General features: G+C 53.9%; 28 non-coding genes across 28 annotated transcripts; 23 read left to right on the plus strand and 5 right to left on the minus strand.

The window, feature by feature from the left end:
• The first annotated feature begins 156 nt into the window (after window positions 1-156).
• On the plus strand, window positions 157-229 carry Trnam-cau (transfer RNA methionine (anticodon CAU)). The gene has a single exon. It is a non-coding gene; the product is annotated as a tRNA-Met (tRNA).
• Window positions 230-525: 296 nt separating this feature from the next.
• Trnae-uuc (transfer RNA glutamic acid (anticodon UUC)) lies at window positions 526-597 on the plus strand. The gene has a single exon. It is a non-coding gene; the product is annotated as a tRNA-Glu (tRNA).
• A 198-nt stretch (window positions 598-795) lies between these two features.
• Trnai-aau (transfer RNA isoleucine (anticodon AAU)) lies at window positions 796-869 on the plus strand. Its single transcript has one exon. It is a non-coding gene; the product is annotated as a tRNA-Ile (tRNA).
• A 586-nt stretch (window positions 870-1,455) lies between these two features.
• Window positions 1,456-1,527, minus strand: Trnag-ucc (transfer RNA glycine (anticodon UCC)). The gene has a single exon. It is a non-coding gene; the product is annotated as a tRNA-Gly (tRNA).
• A 341-nt stretch (window positions 1,528-1,868) lies between these two features.
• Window positions 1,869-1,939, plus strand: Trnag-gcc (transfer RNA glycine (anticodon GCC)). Its single transcript has one exon. It is a non-coding gene; the product is annotated as a tRNA-Gly (tRNA).
• A 381-nt stretch (window positions 1,940-2,320) lies between these two features.
• On the plus strand, window positions 2,321-2,393 carry Trnam-cau (transfer RNA methionine (anticodon CAU)). Its single transcript has one exon. It is a non-coding gene; the product is annotated as a tRNA-Met (tRNA).
• Window positions 2,394-2,689: 296 nt separating this feature from the next.
• Trnae-uuc (transfer RNA glutamic acid (anticodon UUC)) lies at window positions 2,690-2,761 on the plus strand. Its single transcript has one exon. It is a non-coding gene; the product is annotated as a tRNA-Glu (tRNA).
• A 198-nt stretch (window positions 2,762-2,959) lies between these two features.
• Trnai-aau (transfer RNA isoleucine (anticodon AAU)) lies at window positions 2,960-3,033 on the plus strand. Its single transcript has one exon. It is a non-coding gene; the product is annotated as a tRNA-Ile (tRNA).
• Window positions 3,034-3,619: 586 nt separating this feature from the next.
• Trnag-ucc (transfer RNA glycine (anticodon UCC)) lies at window positions 3,620-3,691 on the minus strand. Its single transcript has one exon. It is a non-coding gene; the product is annotated as a tRNA-Gly (tRNA).
• Window positions 3,692-4,032: 341 nt separating this feature from the next.
• Window positions 4,033-4,103, plus strand: Trnag-gcc (transfer RNA glycine (anticodon GCC)). Its single transcript has one exon. It is a non-coding gene; the product is annotated as a tRNA-Gly (tRNA).
• Window positions 4,104-4,484: 381 nt separating this feature from the next.
• Window positions 4,485-4,557, plus strand: Trnam-cau (transfer RNA methionine (anticodon CAU)). Its single transcript has one exon. It is a non-coding gene; the product is annotated as a tRNA-Met (tRNA).
• Window positions 4,558-4,853: 296 nt separating this feature from the next.
• Trnae-uuc (transfer RNA glutamic acid (anticodon UUC)) lies at window positions 4,854-4,925 on the plus strand. The gene has a single exon. It is a non-coding gene; the product is annotated as a tRNA-Glu (tRNA).
• A 198-nt stretch (window positions 4,926-5,123) lies between these two features.
• Trnai-aau (transfer RNA isoleucine (anticodon AAU)) lies at window positions 5,124-5,197 on the plus strand. Its single transcript has one exon. It is a non-coding gene; the product is annotated as a tRNA-Ile (tRNA).
• Window positions 5,198-5,783: 586 nt separating this feature from the next.
• Window positions 5,784-5,855, minus strand: Trnag-ucc (transfer RNA glycine (anticodon UCC)). The gene has a single exon. It is a non-coding gene; the product is annotated as a tRNA-Gly (tRNA).
• A 341-nt stretch (window positions 5,856-6,196) lies between these two features.
• Trnag-gcc (transfer RNA glycine (anticodon GCC)) lies at window positions 6,197-6,267 on the plus strand. Its single transcript has one exon. It is a non-coding gene; the product is annotated as a tRNA-Gly (tRNA).
• A 381-nt stretch (window positions 6,268-6,648) lies between these two features.
• On the plus strand, window positions 6,649-6,721 carry Trnam-cau (transfer RNA methionine (anticodon CAU)). The gene has a single exon. It is a non-coding gene; the product is annotated as a tRNA-Met (tRNA).
• Window positions 6,722-7,017: 296 nt separating this feature from the next.
• Window positions 7,018-7,089, plus strand: Trnae-uuc (transfer RNA glutamic acid (anticodon UUC)). Its single transcript has one exon. It is a non-coding gene; the product is annotated as a tRNA-Glu (tRNA).
• Window positions 7,090-7,287: 198 nt separating this feature from the next.
• On the plus strand, window positions 7,288-7,361 carry Trnai-aau (transfer RNA isoleucine (anticodon AAU)). Its single transcript has one exon. It is a non-coding gene; the product is annotated as a tRNA-Ile (tRNA).
• Window positions 7,362-7,935: 574 nt separating this feature from the next.
• Window positions 7,936-8,007, minus strand: Trnag-ucc (transfer RNA glycine (anticodon UCC)). The gene has a single exon. It is a non-coding gene; the product is annotated as a tRNA-Gly (tRNA).
• A 341-nt stretch (window positions 8,008-8,348) lies between these two features.
• Window positions 8,349-8,419, plus strand: Trnag-gcc (transfer RNA glycine (anticodon GCC)). The gene has a single exon. It is a non-coding gene; the product is annotated as a tRNA-Gly (tRNA).
• Window positions 8,420-8,800: 381 nt separating this feature from the next.
• Window positions 8,801-8,873, plus strand: Trnam-cau (transfer RNA methionine (anticodon CAU)). Its single transcript has one exon. It is a non-coding gene; the product is annotated as a tRNA-Met (tRNA).
• A 296-nt stretch (window positions 8,874-9,169) lies between these two features.
• Trnae-uuc (transfer RNA glutamic acid (anticodon UUC)) lies at window positions 9,170-9,241 on the plus strand. Its single transcript has one exon. It is a non-coding gene; the product is annotated as a tRNA-Glu (tRNA).
• Window positions 9,242-9,439: 198 nt separating this feature from the next.
• Trnai-aau (transfer RNA isoleucine (anticodon AAU)) lies at window positions 9,440-9,513 on the plus strand. The gene has a single exon. It is a non-coding gene; the product is annotated as a tRNA-Ile (tRNA).
• A 586-nt stretch (window positions 9,514-10,099) lies between these two features.
• Window positions 10,100-10,171, minus strand: Trnag-ucc (transfer RNA glycine (anticodon UCC)). The gene has a single exon. It is a non-coding gene; the product is annotated as a tRNA-Gly (tRNA).
• A 341-nt stretch (window positions 10,172-10,512) lies between these two features.
• On the plus strand, window positions 10,513-10,583 carry Trnag-gcc (transfer RNA glycine (anticodon GCC)). Its single transcript has one exon. It is a non-coding gene; the product is annotated as a tRNA-Gly (tRNA).
• A 381-nt stretch (window positions 10,584-10,964) lies between these two features.
• Trnam-cau (transfer RNA methionine (anticodon CAU)) lies at window positions 10,965-11,037 on the plus strand. Its single transcript has one exon. It is a non-coding gene; the product is annotated as a tRNA-Met (tRNA).
• Window positions 11,038-11,333: 296 nt separating this feature from the next.
• Trnae-uuc (transfer RNA glutamic acid (anticodon UUC)) lies at window positions 11,334-11,405 on the plus strand. Its single transcript has one exon. It is a non-coding gene; the product is annotated as a tRNA-Glu (tRNA).
• Window positions 11,406-11,603: 198 nt separating this feature from the next.
• Window positions 11,604-11,677, plus strand: Trnai-aau (transfer RNA isoleucine (anticodon AAU)). Its single transcript has one exon. It is a non-coding gene; the product is annotated as a tRNA-Ile (tRNA).
• Window positions 11,678-12,125: the final 448 nt, after the last annotated feature.

Here is a 12,125-nt window from a genome sequence, read left to right on the forward strand (position 1 = left end):
CTGCCTATCGTTGCAAAAGCTGCAGCAACACCGCAATTAACTGGGCCGGCAATGGACGTGTAGCAAACAGAACACGTTATCCAGGAAGTACAGTGTCTTCATGTCTAACATTGGGTATGATACTTACCCAGTTTCCAGGACAAAGGGTTCACCGGTGCCTCGGTAGCGCAGTAGGCAGCGCGTAAGTCTCATAATCTTAAGGTCGTGAGTTCGATCCTCACGTGGGGCATTTAATTTTCTGTGACTGATGGTGGTGCTGTTGCTGGGGCCCCAACTTATTTCTTGTTTGTTATCCACAACGCTTCAGCGGGAAAATGTTTACTTCCTGTTATTGCTACTTACAGCTTCCCTTTTTCTCTTCTCCCAGCAGAGCATGAAGCCAAAAGCATTGCTCTGAGACGTTTGAGGTGCGCGCCTTGCCAGTCAGCATGCGCAAAGATGCTCGCAAAGAGAGATGGGCGCCGACGCGGGACTCGGCACGAAATGCGACAAGGGACCGTCCGAACCGTCGAAGAAACGCACAGATCCGGTGTGGTCTAGTGGCTAGGATACCTGGCTTTCACCCAGGAGGCCCGGGTTCGATTCCCGGTACCGGAACGGAATTTTTTCCACACTACTCGTGACAAGTTTGAGCTGTCCGAGCTGCCGTTTCCCGTCCTGCTCGCAATATAGCTACTGTTTCGTGACAGTCAGCAGAATATAGACGAGGGAAGCAGACACACGACGGCCATAGAAATGGTGTATGGCTTCATGCCACACGGTTCCAGCGTAGGCCTGAGCAACTGCATCTGTCGAGGCCCGTCAGCTCAGTTGGTTAGAACGTCGTGCTAATAACGCGAAGGTCGTGGGTTCGATCCCCCCACGGGCCACTACGCTTTTACTACTACGAAAAGGCAGCGCCGATTTCAGCTGGCGAGTGTGATGACCACCCTGCGTGGAAGTTGACAGAGGTTCCAAACCCGACCTGTCGGGAAGCGCTACAGCATTCACTCGCCAATGGCCATAGTGTGCTCAAAACACTGGTTCTCAACCGATAAAGAGAAAACGAAAGGAAATGTCCGATTGCCGATGCGTAACAACTTTGGCCCTTGTCAGTACTTGGGCGGGTAAGTGCATCGGAACACAGGGTACTGTTGGCAGTTTTACTTCCTATTTTTCTTTCTCCTTTGTTTTCGGAGCCACAGCCCGATTCGGTCAGGGAGACGCCACCGTGAAATGAAGGGGCGTGCTGTGTGTCCATCGCCTCGCCTCTCCTTACCTCTCTCAGTCGTTTCTCGTGCTTGTTGTTTTGATATAGGCCGATTTGAGAGCGTCAGCTCTCGCGTCAGCTCTCGCAAAGTCGAGACAAGTCGAGACACACTATAGGCTGGTCTGCAGCGAGTAACAGGGAGGAAAAAAAAACATTAATTTCAAGGCGCGTGGCAAAAGTACTCAAAGGCGAAATTAAAAGCCTGCTGCGGTGGCCGGGAATCGAACCCGGATCAACTGCTTGGAAGGCAACTATGCTGACCATTACACCACCACCGCACAAGCGAGTGCCCCGGCGCCGCACTGTGTCGGCTTCCCGCCTGTCGGCAGCGGCCGAAGGTGGTGGTACCTGGCAGGCGCATTTCGAGGTAGGCTAGGGGAGCACATCCAGACGCATTCGGACAGCATATCCGCGCACATTTCGCATCCTTTGGCAAGAGTCGGCTCCGGTGACGCAAGAGTACGCAGAGGACCGCGTTCTGGCGGCGATTTTAAGCAGTACAGTGCAGGGTTCAGCGTCTGCAGCATCTTCTCGACAGAATGCTATGGCGCTTGACGACAGTCCCACTTTCCCTCAAGACAACTGCTCGGGAAGCAGCGTGAAGTTGCTACCGCCCGGAGCATCGGTGGTTCAGTGGTAGAATGCTCGCCTGCCACGCCGGCGGCCCGGGTTCGATTCCCGGCCGATGCATCATTTTGCTTTTCCCGCGGTAATGCTGCCGTGTGGCTTGCGCGCTTTACATGCACGATCCACAAGAATGTATAGCTGGATTCCTTTGAGAAGAACCGAGAACGCAGCACTAGCGGGTCCCCACTGGGACGCTCGCATCATGTTCTACACACTAGCGTCGGCCTGGCCTCACAAGTTGCTGTGTCCAGGTGCCTCCGAGGCACTGAACTTTAACGACAAGGAGTGCTGCCTATCGTTGCAAAAGCTGCAGCAACACCGCAATTAACTGGGCCGGCAATGGACGTGTAGCAAACAGAACACGTTATCCAGGAAGTACAGTGTCTTCATGTCTAACATTGGGTATGATACTTACCCAGTTTCCAGGACAAAGGGTTCACCGGTGCCTCGGTAGCGCAGTAGGCAGCGCGTAAGTCTCATAATCTTAAGGTCGTGAGTTCGATCCTCACGTGGGGCATTTAATTTTCTGTGACTGATGGTGGTGCTGTTGCTGGGGCCCCAACTTATTTCTTGTTTGTTATCCACAACGCTTCAGCGGGAAAATGTTTACTTCCTGTTATTGCTACTTACAGCTTCCCTTTTTCTCTTCTCCCAGCAGAGCATGAAGCCAAAAGCATTGCTCTGAGACGTTTGAGGTGCGCGCCTTGCCAGTCAGCATGCGCAAAGATGCTCGCAAAGAGAGATGGGCGCCGACGCGGGACTCGGCACGAAATGCGACAAGGGACCGTCCGAACCGTCGAAGAAACGCACAGATCCGGTGTGGTCTAGTGGCTAGGATACCTGGCTTTCACCCAGGAGGCCCGGGTTCGATTCCCGGTACCGGAACGGAATTTTTTCCACACTACTCGTGACAAGTTTGAGCTGTCCGAGCTGCCGTTTCCCGTCCTGCTCGCAATATAGCTACTGTTTCGTGACAGTCAGCAGAATATAGACGAGGGAAGCAGACACACGACTGCCATAGAAATGGTGTATGGCTTCATGCCACACGGTTCCAGCGTAGGCCTGAGCAACTGCATCTGTCGAGGCCCGTCAGCTCAGTTGGTTAGAACGTCGTGCTAATAACGCGAAGGTCGTGGGTTCGATCCCCCCACGGGCCACTACGCTTTTACTACTACGAAAAGGCAGCGCCGATTTCAGCTGGCGAGTGTGATGACCACCCTGCGTGGAAGTTGACAGAGGTTCCAAACCCGACCTGTCGGGAAGCGCTACAGCATTCACTCGCCAATGGCCATAGTGTGCTCAAAACACTGGTTCTCAACCGATAAAGAGAAAACGAAAGGAAATGTCCGATTGCCGATGCGTAACAACTTTGGCCCTTGTCAGTACTTGGGCGGGTAAGTGCATCGGAACACAGGGTACTGTTGGCAGTTTTACTTCCTATTTTTCTTTCTCCTTTGTTTTCGGAGCCACAGCCCGATTCGGTCAGGGAGACGCCACCGTGAAATGAAGGGGCGTGCTGTGTGTCCATCGCCTCGCCTCTCCTTACCTCTCTCAGTCGTTTCTCGTGCTTGTTGTTTTGATATAGGCCGATTTGAGAGCGTCAGCTCTCGCGTCAGCTCTCGCAAAGTCGAGACAAGTCGAGACACACTATAGGCTGGTCTGCAGCGAGTAACAGGGAGGAAAAAAAAACATTAATTTCAAGGCGCGTGGCAAAAGTACTCAAAGGCGAAATTAAAAGCCTGCTGCGGTGGCCGGGAATCGAACCCGGATCAACTGCTTGGAAAGCAACTATGCTGACCATTACACCACCACCGCACAAGCGAGTGCCCCGGCGCCGCACTGTGTCGGCTTCCCGCCTGTCGGCAGCGGCCGAAGGTGGTGGTACCTGGCAGGCGCATTTCGAGGTAGGCTAGGGGAGCACATCCAGACGCATTCGGACAGCATATCCGCGCACATTTCGCATCCTTTGGCAAGAGTCGGCTCCGGTGACGCAAGAGTACGCAGAGGACCGCGTTCTGGCGGCGATTTTAAGCAGTACAGTGCAGGGTTCAGCGTCTGCAGCATCTTCTCGACAGAATGCTATGGCGCTTGACGACAGTCCCACTTTCCCTCAAGACAACTGCTCGGGAAGCAGCGTGAAGTTGCTACCGCCCGGAGCATCGGTGGTTCAGTGGTAGAATGCTCGCCTGCCACGCCGGCGGCCCGGGTTCGATTCCCGGCCGATGCATCATTTTGCTTTTCCCGCGGTAATGCTGCCGTGTGGCTTGCGCGCTTTACATGCACGATCCACAAGAATGTATAGCTGGATTCCTTTGAGAAGAACCGAGAACGCAGCACTAGCGGGTCCCCACTGGGACGCTCGCATCATGTTCTACACACTAGCGTCGGCCTGGCCTCACAAGTTGCTGTGTCCAGGTGCCTCCGAGGCACTGAACTTTAACGACAAGGAGTGCTGCCTATCGTTGCAAAAGCTGCAGCAACACCGCAATTAACTGGGCCGGCAATGGACGTGTAGCAAACAGAACACGTTATCCAGGAAGTACAGTGTCTTCATGTCTAACATTGGGTATGATACTTACCCAGTTTCCAGGACAAAGGGTTCACCGGTGCCTCGGTAGCGCAGTAGGCAGCGCGTAAGTCTCATAATCTTAAGGTCGTGAGTTCGATCCTCACGTGGGGCATTTAATTTTCTGTGACTGATGGTGGTGCTGTTGCTGGGGCCCCAACTTATTTCTTGTTTGTTATCCACAACGCTTCAGCGGGAAAATGTTTACTTCCTGTTATTGCTACTTACAGCTTCCTTTTTTCTCTTCTCCCAGCAGAGCATGAAGCCAAAAGCATTGCTCTGAGACGTTTGAGGTGCGCGCCTTGCCAGTCAGCATGCGCAAAGATGCTCGCAAAGAGAGATGGGCGCCGACGCGGGACTCGGCACGAAATGCGACAAGGGACCGTCCGAACCGTCGAAGAAACGCACAGATCCGGTGTGGTCTAGTGGCTAGGATACCTGGCTTTCACCCAGGAGGCCCGGGTTCGATTCCCGGTACCGGAACGGAATTTTTTCCACACTACTCGTGACAAGTTTGAGCTGTCCGAGCTGCCGTTTCCCGTCCTGCTCGCAATATAGCTACTGTTTCGTGACAGTCAGCAGAATATAGACGAGGGAAGCAGACACACGACGGCCATAGAAATGGTGTATGGCTTCATGCCACACGGTTCCAGCGTAGGCCTGAGCAACTGCATCTGTCGAGGCCCGTCAGCTCAGTTGGTTAGAACGTCGTGCTAATAACGCGAAGGTCGTGGGTTCGATCCCCCCACGGGCCACTACGCTTTTACTACTACGAAAAGGCAGCGCCGATTTCAGCTGGCGAGTGTGATGACCACCCTGCGTGGAAGTTCACAGAGGTTCCAAACCCGACCTGTCGGGAAGCGCTACAGCATTCACTCGCCAATGGCCATAGTGTGCTCAAAACACTGGTTCTCAACCGATAAAGAGAAAACGAAAGGAAATGTCCGATTGCCGATGCGTAACAACTTTGGCCCTTGTCAGTACTTGGGCGGGTAAGTGCATCGGAACACAGGGTACTGTTGGCAGTTTTACTTCCTATTTTTCTTTCTCCTTTGTTTTCGGAGCCACAGCCCGATTCGGTCAGGGAGACGCCACCGTGAAATGAAGGGGCGTGCTGTGTGTCCATCGCCTCGCCTCTCCTTACCTCTCTCAGTCGTTTCTCGTGCTTGTTGTTTTGATATAGGCCGATTTGAGAGCGTCAGCTCTCGCGTCAGCTCTCGCAAAGTCGAGACAAGTCGAGACACACTATAGGCTGGTCTGCAGCGAGTAACAGGGAGGAAAAAAAAACATTAATTTCAAGGCGCGTGGCAAAAGTACTCAAAGGCGAAATTAAAAGCCTGCTGCGGTGGCCGGGAATCGAACCCGGATCAACTGCTTGGAAGGCAACTATGCTGACCATTACACCACCACCGCACAAGCGAGTGCCCCGGCGCCGCACTGTGTCGGCTTCCCGCCTGTCGGCAGCGGCCGAAGGTGGTGGTACCTGGCAGGCGCATTTCGAGGTAGGCTAGGGGAGCACATCCAGACGCATTCGGACAGCATATCCGCGCACATTTCGCATCCTTTGGCAAGAGTCGGCTCCGGTGACGCAAGAGTACGCAGAGGACCGCGTTCTGGCGGCGATTTTAAGCAGTACAGTGCAGGGTTCAGCGTCTGCAGCATCTTCTCGACAGAATGCTATGGCGCTTGACGACAGTCCCACTTTCCCTCAAGACAACTGCTCGGGAAGCAGCGTGAAGTTGCTACCGCCCGGAGCATCGGTGGTTCAGTGGTAGAATGCTCGCCTGCCACGCCGGCGGCCCGGGTTCGATTCCCGGCCGATGCATCATTTTGCTTTTCCCGCGGTAATGCTGCCGTGTGGCTTGCGCGCTTTACATGCACGATCCACAAGAATGTATAGCTGGATTCCTTTGAGAAGAACCGAGAACGCAGCACTAGCGGGTCCCCACTGGGACGCTCGCATCATGTTCTACACACTAGCGTCGGCCTGGCCTCACAAGTTGCTGTGTCCAGGTGCCTCCGAGGCACTGAACTTTAACGACAAGGAGTGCTGCCTATCGTTGCAAAAGCTGCAGCAACACCGCAATTAACTGGGCCGGCAATGGACGTGTAGCAAACAGAACACGTTATCCAGGAAGTACAGTGTCTTCACGTCTAACATTGGGTATGATACTTACCCAGTTTCCAGGACAAAGGGTTCACCGGTGCCTCGGTAGCGCAGTAGGCAGCGCGTAAGTCTCATAATCTTAAGGTCATGAGTTCGATCCTCACGTGGGGCATTTAATTTTCTGTGACTGATGGTGGTGCTGTTGCTGGGGCCCCAACTTATTTCTTGTTTGTTATCCACAACGCTTCAGCGGGAAAATGTTTACTTCCTGTTATTGCTACTTACAGCTTCCCTTTTTCTCTTCTCCCAGCAGAGCATGAAGCCAAAAGCATTGCTCTGAGACGTTTGAGGTGCGCGCCTTGCCAGTCAGCATGCGCAAAGATGCTCGCAAAGAGAGATGGGCGCCGACGCGGGACTCGGCACGAAATGCGACAAGGGACCGTCCGAACCGTCGAAGAAACGCACAGATCCGGTGTGGTCTAGTGGCTAGGATACCTGGCTTTCACCCAGGAGGCCCGGGTTCGATTCCCGGTACCGGAACGGAATTTTTTCCACACTACTCGTGACAAGTTTGAGCTGTCCGAGCTGCCGTTTCCCGTCCTGCTCGCAATATAGCTACTGTTTCGTGACAGTCAGCAGAATATAGACGAGGGAAGCAGACACACGACGGCCATAGAAATGGTGTATGGCTTCATGCCACACGGTTCCAGCGTAGGCCTGAGCAACTGCATCTGTCGAGGCCCGTCAGCTCAGTTGGTTAGAACGTCGTGCTAATAACGCGAAGGTCGTGGGTTCGATCCCCCCACGGGCCACTACGCTTTTACTACTACGAAAAGGCAGCGCCGATTTCAGCTGGCGAGTGTGATGACCACCCTGCGTGGAAGTTGACAGAGGTTCCAAACCCGACCTGTCGGGAAGCGCTACAGCATTCACTCGCCAATGGCCATAGTGTGCTCAAAACACTGGTTCTCAACCGATAAAGAGAAAACGAAAGGAAATGTCCGATTGCCGATGCGTAACAACTTTGGCCCTTGTCAGTACTTGGGCGGGTAAGTGCATCGGAACACAGGGTACTGTTGGCAGTTTTACTTCCTATTTTTCTTTCTCCTTTGTTTTCGGAGCCACAGCCCGATTCGGTCAGGGAGACGCCACCGTGAAATGAAGGGGCGTGCTGTGTGTCCATCGCCTCGCCTCTCCTTACCTCTCTCAGTCGTTTCTCGTGCTTGTTGTTTTGATATAGGCCGATTTGAGAGCGTCAGCTCTCGCAAAGTCGAGACAAGTCGAGACACACTATAGGCTGGTCTGCAGCGAGTAACAGGGAGGAAAAAAAAACATTAATTTCAAGGCGCGTGGCAAAAGTACTCAAAGGCGAAATTAAAAGCCTGCTGCGGTGGCCGGGAATCGAACCCGGATCAACTGCTTGGAAGGCAACTATGCTGACCATTACACCACCACCGCACAAGCGAGTGCCCCGGCGCCGCACTGTGTCGGCTTCCCGCCTGTCGGCAGCGGCCGAAGGTGGTGGTACCTGGCAGGCGCATTTCGAGGTAGGCTAGGGGAGCACATCCAGACGCATTCGGACAGCATATCCGCGCACATTTCGCATCCTTTGGCAAGAGTCGGCTCCGGTGACGCAAGAGTACGCAGAGGACCGCGTTCTGGCGGCGATTTTAAGCAGTACAGTGCAGGGTTCAGCGTCTGCAGCATCTTCTCGACAGAATGCTATGGCGCTTGACGACAGTCCCACTTTCCCTCAAGACAACTGCTCGGGAAGCAGCGTGAAGTTGCTACCGCCCGGAGCATCGGTGGTTCAGTGGTAGAATGCTCGCCTGCCACGCCGGCGGCCCGGGTTCGATTCCCGGCCGATGCATCATTTTGCTTTTCCCGCGGTAATGCTGCCGTGTGGCTTGCGCGCTTTACATGCACGATCCACAAGAATGTATAGCTGGATTCCTTTGAGAAGAACCGAGAACGCAGCACTAGCGGGTCCCCACTGGGACGCTCGCATCATGTTCTACACACTAGCGTCGGCCTGGCCTCACAAGTTGCTGTGTCCAGGTGCCTCCGAGGCACTGAACTTTAACGACAAGGAGTGCTGCCTATCGTTGCAAAAGCTGCAGCAACACCGCAATTAACTGGGCCGGCAATGGACGTGTAGCAAACAGAACACGTTATCCAGGAAGTACAGTGTCTTCATGTCTAACATTGGGTATGATACTTACCCAGTTTCCAGGACAAAGGGTTCACCGGTGCCTCGGTAGCGCAGTAGGCAGCGCGTAAGTCTCATAATCTTAAGGTCGTGAGTTCGATCCTCACGTGGGGCATTTAATTTTCTGTGACTGATGGTGGTGCTGTTGCTGGGGCCCCAACTTATTTCTTGTTTGTTATCCACAACGCTTCAGCGGGAAAATGTTTACTTCCTGTTATTGCTACTTACAGCTTCCCTTTTTCTCTTCTCCCAGCAGAGCATGAAGCCAAAAGCATTGCTCTGAGACGTTTGAGGTGCGCGCCTTGCCAGTCAGCATGCGCAAAGATGCTCGCAAAGAGAGATGGGCGCCGACGCGGGACTCGGCACGAAATGCGACAAGGGACCGTCCGAACCGTCGAAGAAACGCACAGATCCGGTGTGGTCTAGTGGCTAGGATACCTGGCTTTCACCCAGGAGGCCCGGGTTCGATTCCCGGTACCGGAACGGAATTTTTTCCACACTACTCGTGACAAGTTTGAGCTGTCCGAGCTGCCGTTTCCCGTCCTGCTCGCAATATAGCTACTGTTTCGTGACAGTCAGCAGAATATAGACGAGGGAAGCAGACACACGACGGCCATAGAAATGGTGTATGGCTTCATGCCACACGGTTCCAGCGTAGGCCTGAGCAACTGCATCTGTCGAGGCCCGTCAGCTCAGTTGGTTAGAACGTCGTGCTAATAACGCGAAGGTCGTGGGTTCGATCCCCCCACGGGCCACTACGCTTTTACTACTACGAAAAGGCAGCGCCGATTTCAGCTGGCGAGTGTGATGACCACCCTGCGTGGAAGTTGACAGAGGTTCCAAACCCGACCTGTCGGGAAGCGCTACAGCATTCACTCGCCAATGGCCATAGTGTGCTCAAAACACTGGTTCTCAACCGATAAAGAGAAAACGAAAGGAAATGTCCGATTGCCGATGCGTAACAACTTTGGCCCTTGTCAGTACTTGGGCGGGTAAGTGCATCGGAACACAGGGTACTGTTGGCAGTTTTACTTCCTATTTTTCTTTCTCCTTTGTTTTCGGAGCCACAGCCCGATTCGGTCAGGGAGACGCCACCGTGAAATGAAGGGGCGTGCTGTGTGTCCATCGCCTCGCCTCTCCTTACCTCTCTCAGTCGTTTCTCGTGCTTGTTGTTTTGATATAGGCCGATTTGAGAGCGTCAGCTCTCGCGTCAGCTCTCGCAAAGTCGAGACAAGTCGAGACACACTATAGGCTGGTCTGCAGCGAGTAACAGGGAGGAAAAAAAAACATTAATTTCAAGGCGCGTGGCAAAAGTACTCAAAGGCGAAATTAAAAGCCTGCTGCGGTGGCCGGGAATCGAACCCGGATCAACTGCTTGGAAGGCAACTATGCTGACCATTACACCACCACCGCACAAGCGAGTGCCCCGGCGCCGCACTGTGTCGGCTTCCCGCCTGTCGGCAGCGGCCGAAGGTGGTGGTACCTGGCAGGCGCATTTCGAGGTAGGCTAGGGGAGCACATCCAGACGCATTCGGACAGCATATCCGCGCACATTTCGCATCCTTTGGCAAGAGTCGGCTCCGGTGACGCAAGAGTACGCAGAGGACCGCGTTCTGGCGGCGATTTTAAGCAGTACAGTGCAGGGTTCAGCGTCTGCAGCATCTTCTCGACAGAATGCTATGGCGCTTGACGACAGTCCCACTTTCCCTCAAGACAACTGCTCGGGAAGCAGCGTGAAGTTGCTACCGCCCGGAGCATCGGTGGTTCAGTGGTAGAATGCTCGCCTGCCACGCCGGCGGCCCGGGTTCGATTCCCGGCCGATGCATCATTTTGCTTTTCCCGCGGTAATGCTGCCGTGTGGCTTGCGCGCTTTACATGCACGATCCACAAGAATGTATAGCTGGATTCCTTTGAGAAGAACCGAGAACGCAGCACTAGCGGGTCCCCACTGGGACGCTCGCATCATGTTCTACACACTAGCGTCGGCCTGGCCTCACAAGTTGCTGTGTCCAGGTGCCTCCGAGGCACTGAACTTTAACGACAAGGAGTGCTGCCTATCGTTGCAAAAGCTGCAGCAACACCGCAATTAACTGGGCCGGCAATGGACGTGTAGCAAACAGAACACGTTATCCAGGAAGTACAGTGTCTTCACGTCTAACATTGGGTATGATACTTACCCAGTTTCCAGGACAAAGGGTTCACCGGTGCCTCGGTAGCGCAGTAGGCAGCGCGTAAGTCTCATAATCTTAAGGTCGTGAGTTCGATCCTCACCCGGGGCATTTAATTTTCTGTGACTGATGGTGGTGCTGTTGCTGGGGCCCCAACTTATTTCTTGTTTGTTATCCACAACGCTTCAGCGGGAAAATGTTTACTTCCTGTTATTGCTACTTACAGCTTCCCTTTTTCTCTTCTCCCAGCAGAGCATGAAGCCAAAAGCATTGCTCTGAGACGTTTGAGGTGCGCGCCTTGCCAGTCAGCATGCGCAAAGATGCTCGCAAAGAGAGATGGGCGCCGACGCGGGACTCGGCACGAAATGCGACAAGGGACCGTCCGAACCGTCGAAGAAACGCACAGATCCGGTGTGGTCTAGTGGCTAGGATACCTGGCTTTCACCCAGGAGGCCCGGGTTCGATTCCCGGTACCGGAACGGAATTTTTTCCACACTACTCGTGACAAGTTTGAGCTGTCCGAGCTGCCGTTTCCCGTCCTGCTCGCAATATAGCTACTGTTTCGTGACAGTCAGCAGAATATAGACGAGGGAAGCAGACACACGACGGCCATAGAAATGGTGTATGGCTTCATGCCACACGGTTCCAGCGTAGGCCTGAGCAACTGCATCTGTCGAGGCCCGTCAGCTCAGTTGGTTAGAACGTCGTGCTAATAACGCGAAGGTCGTGGGTTCGATCCCCCCACGGGCCACTACGCTTTTACTACTACGAAAAGGCAGCGCCGATTTCAGCTGGCGAGTGTGATGACCACCCTGCGTGGAAGTTCACAGAGGTTCCAAACCCGACCTGTCGGGAAGCGCTACAGCATTCACTCGCCAATGGCCATAGTGTGCTCAAAACACTGGTTCTCAACCGATAAAGAGAAAACGAAAGGAAATGTCCGATTGCCGATGCGTAACAACTTTGGCCCTTGTCAGTACTTGGGCGGGTAAGTGCATCGGAACACAGGGTACTGTTGGCAGTTTTACTTCCTATTTTTCTTTCTCCTTTGTTTTCGGAGCCACAGCCCGATTCGGTCAGGGAGACGCCACCGTGAAATGAAGGGGCGTGCTGTGTGTCCATCGCCTCGCCTCTCCTTACCTCTCTCAGTCGTTTCTCGTGCTTGTTGTTTTGATATAGGCCGATTTGAGAGCGTCAGC

The sequence above is a fragment of the Schistocerca gregaria genome, unplaced genomic scaffold (genome assembly GCF_023897955.1).
Source record: "Schistocerca gregaria isolate iqSchGreg1 unplaced genomic scaffold, iqSchGreg1.2 ptg000690l, whole genome shotgun sequence".
Lineage (NCBI taxonomy): Eukaryota > Metazoa > Arthropoda > Insecta > Orthoptera > Acrididae > Schistocerca > Schistocerca gregaria.